The following is a 4,712-nucleotide window of genomic DNA, read 5'->3' as shown; positions in this document are numbered from 1 at the left end:
AAAACCCAGAAACTTTAATGGTTGACTGTGTTCAAAAAGGAGACAAGTCCATTATCACTAATCTACTGCTCCACACAGAAAACTGCAATGCTTGGCACACAGGCATCTGCAAATACTACAAGAATTTCAAAAAACTCGCCATCTGTAATGGGAGACAAATTCAAATTCATGAAGAAGGAGGAGACACTAGCAAAGCATTTCTGACTGTAAATATATACCACAATGGAACCATAATGTTCAAGGGAATGAAGCATGTCTCAGCTCTGTCCAGGCAAACTTTACCAGCCTCAAAGCACTGGCAGAGATTGGAGAAACAGACAGAGAGTACAGGCAGCCATGTTGAGCTCAAGAGGTCAGGGGCGGAGCTAGAGGAGGAGGAGGAGCCTGTCCTGGACTGTGACACACAGCTGGAGCAGTCCGTCACTCCAGATGCGGAGCAGTCTGTCCTACAGGAGGTAGAACTAGTGGAGCTCAGAGAACTGGTGCTCTCGCAGACGACATCCAGCGAGCGCATACAACAACTGGAAAACAAACTTCATCAGCTCACAAGAGAATTTAAAACTAGTGTTGAGGAGCTAAGAGGAGAAATAAAAAAGCTGCAGCAGGACAGAGATACCCTAAACAGTGAGGTGAAAAGTGTCAGAGAGGAGGTGAAAAGTGTCAGAGAGGAGCTGATCGTTAGAGAAAAAGAAATGCAAAGCTGAGAGAGCTGACAGAAAGCGTCATACAGCCTGGCTCGAATGCCACCCAGACCCCAGCACAACCATCCTGACGCCTCCTGAGACTATCACGCCAACAGCACGGATAGATGCCCACACACAAGACCGAGAAAGCACACCTAGTCACGTCCATGCAGAAATAGTCATCTTAATAGACTCTAATGGCAGGTTCATCAGTGAAAAACAGCTCTTTCCCAACCACAAATCTTTAAAACTTTGGTGCCCAAACACAGAGAGTGCCCTTCAACAACTCAGTAAAGAAACACTTGGTGATCCCAGTCACATCATCATACATGTGGGAACAAATGACCTGAGGACACAACAGGAACGAGTGGCACAATCAGTTACACAAGTGGCACATTAAGGCAACACAGGACTTTCCCAACATCAAAAATAATCATCTCCACCATCCTACCCAGAACCGATTTCCACCCCCGCACTATACAGAGAGTCAACACAAACATATCACGCGAATGTGCTGGAATGCCAAATGTTCATCTGGCACATCACTCTACACTGGACATTCACAATCTCCATGACCACGTCCACCTGCGTAGAGACAGTGTGAATGTGTTTGCTAAAAATCTTAAAGATGTTGCCCTTGGCCGAACCCCTGGCAGTCCCTCAAAGAGTCAGAGAGAATCTAACAACCCTCAACCAACGAGACGCTTCATCCCAGCATCAGCACACAGCGTCTTCCAGCCGTATCCATCTGAGCCCTGGAGACTCCATCGCCCTGCTCCGCTGTACCCACACCCTGAACTCCAGCGCCCACGCTCCCGGCCTCCACACCCACATCCCATACACCAACATCACCGTCAGCATCAGCAACGCCAAGACCTGATGCCCCCATACCAACGGAAAAAACCGGCAGGACCCAGAGAAGCCCCGCGATGGGTAACAACACCTCGATAGCGCAGACGTCATCAGCCCCACAGCCAGACGTCCACAGACCCGAGCCGGAGCAGCGGAGCTACGCTGCAGCCCTAAGAGGCCCGAACGACCCCCACAGCACAGTCTGAGAGAGATCAAGGACATGCTCAACTTAATCTGCACACGGCTGATGGACCAGTCGTGAGTAAAAGACACCAAATTGAACAGATACACTAATATATGTGTATATATATGTGTATCTATGTCTATGTGCATGTATGCATGTGTGTATATATACACATTTATACGTATGTGCAAAAAAAAAAAAAAAAAAAAAAAAAAAAAAAAAAAAACGTTTAAATACTACCAATAATACAAATAGGTAAATGGTAAATGTATGTATGTTTACACAGTGCACATAGATTTTAAACGGGTTCAAGTTGAGTTGGTTCTATTCTAGAGAAATGTTAAAATTGTTTATTGACAGCATGAAACCACTGACAATCACACATTGGAACATCCAGGGCATTAACTCATCAAGTTTTGGATGTAAAATCAACACCTTGGATTTTAAGAAAAGTGTATTAGATATAGACATAATAATATTACAGGAAACGTGGCGCAGAACTGATGAGGTCACTCTCTGTCCCCAGGCTACCGGGAAATACTCATATCGTCCCAAAAACATGAAAATATTACACGTGGGAGAGATTCAGGGGGCATCATAATCTGGCACAAACTTGAAATTGATAAGTACATCAAACTAATCAAAAAAGAAGAATCTCATATCTGGCTCAAAATCAATAAACAGCTCAGTCAAACTACAAAAGATATATTCTTATGTGCTCTTTATATTCCTCCCTCTGAATCTCCTTACTATAATGAGAAAATCTTTGAGACCCTCCACAGTCAAATCAACCACTTCCAGGCCCAGGGAAGTGTGCTGATGTGTGGGGATCTCAATGCCAGGACAGGATCCCTACCCGACTACACCACAGATAACGGGAATAATTATATATTTGGACAGAGCTTTCAACAAAACAGTGTCAATTTTTCAAGGACTAACTCTGATGCTCAAGTGAATAAAACGGGAGGGCTTCTACTTGAGCTCTGTCGAAGCCTCGGTCTGTACCTCGTCAACGGCAGGGTGAGAGGGGATTCTCTTGGGAGATACACATACAGCTCATCTCATGGTTGCTCAACAGTTGACTACATGATCACAGATCTAGATATATTCTCTTTCAGAGCATTCACAGTCAAACCACTAACACCCCTATCAGATCACAGCCAAATTACTGTGTATCTGAAAAGGAAAGAAAATACTAACATACACCCAATACAACCCAGTAAACTGTACAACATCAAAAATATTTACAGATGGGTTCAAAACAGCACTGAAAAATACCTGGCCGCATTGGACCACCCCCAAGTGTGCTTACTTATGGATAACTTCATAGAATACGATTATCCTCAAAATGAAGATGGCGTAAATCTGGCTGTAGAAAACATAAATTACATATTTGATTATCTGGCAACAATATCTAATCTTAAAACCACTAAGAAAAATCATAAGCAAAAACCAAATAATGAAAAATGGTTTGATTCGGATTGTAAAAGAATAAAGAAAAACTTAAGACATCTTGCAAATCAAAAACACAGACAACCAGACGATCCAGATTTACGTCTTCATTATTGTGAGGAGCTTAAAAAATATAAAAATACACTCAGAAAGAAGAAAGAACAGTACATCCAAAATCAGCTCAAAACTATTGAAGAATCTGTCCATTCAAACAGTTTCTGGGACAACTGGAATCTCCTGAATAAAAAGAAACATGAACAAATTACTATACAAGATGGAGACACCTGGAAAAATCACTTTGAACAACTTTATAGCAAATTTGACATGAATATAAAACAAACACAAATATATGAAAAATTAAACCATTTAGAAAACATAATTGGCAAATACCAAAACCCGCTAGATTACCCAATCACAGAAAAAGAGCTGATGGATAAAATACAGGCTCTGCCAACAAAAAAGGCAAGAGCGACCAGACGGCATCCTTAACGAAATGCTTAAAAATATAAACCCCAAATTCAAATTAGCCTTAATGAAACTGTTCAACTTGGTTCTGAGTGTTGGTCATTTCCCTGACACCTGGAATAGAGGACTCATAACACCCATATTCAAGAGTGGAGACAAATCAGACCCGAACAATTACAGAGGCATCTGTGTGAGCAGTAATCTGGGGAAGATGTTCTGCAGCATCATCAACACGAGACTCGTTCACTTCTCACAGAGCACAATGTCCTGAGCAAAAGCCAGATTGGATTCTTACCAAATTTTAGAACATCAGATCATATTTTCACCCTACATACCCTGATTGATAAATACATCAACCAAAACAAAACTAAAATATTCGCTTGCTTTGTAGATTTCCAGAAGGCCTTTGATTCGATTTGGCATGAAGGCCTTCTTTCTAAACTTCTAGAATCAGGTATCGGGGGCAAAACGTACAAAATTATAAAAACAATGTACTCAAACAATCAATGTGCAATTAAAATTGGCAATAAACAAACTGAGTTCTTCACTCAAGGCCGGGGTGTGAGACAGGGCTGCCCACTATCACCGACCCTCTTCAATATATACATTAATGAATTGGCGAAACTCGTAGAAGAGTCGGCAGCTCCTGGCCTCACACTACACGACTCCAGTATAAAGCTCCTGCTGTATGCAGATGATCTGGTCCTGCTGTCTCCAACAGAAGAGGGTCTACAGCAGAACCTGGACACCTGCATCAGTTCTGTCAGACCTGGGCCCTGACCATCAACCCAACGAAAACTAAAGTACTAACGTTTCAGAAAAGACCCAGATGTCAGGGAAAGAGACACAATTTCACCCTTCGTATGACCAAACTTGATCATGTCACAAGCTACACATACCTCGGGCTGAAAATAAGTGCAACCTGGAAACCTAAATTTGGCCGTGAATGAACTGAAGAGAAAGCAAGAAGGGCCTTCTATGCATCAAAAAATCTATCCAAATTGAAATACCAATCAGAATCTGGCTCAAAATATTCCAATCAGTCATAGAACCAATTGCATTATATGGCAGTGAAG

Source organism: Siphateles boraxobius, unplaced genomic scaffold (assembly GCF_051911475.1).
Source record: "Siphateles boraxobius isolate OS27281-9 unplaced genomic scaffold, OSU_SipBor_1 228, whole genome shotgun sequence".
Lineage (NCBI taxonomy): Eukaryota > Metazoa > Chordata > Actinopteri > Cypriniformes > Leuciscidae > Siphateles > Siphateles boraxobius.
This window is presented reverse-complemented; position numbering follows the sequence as displayed.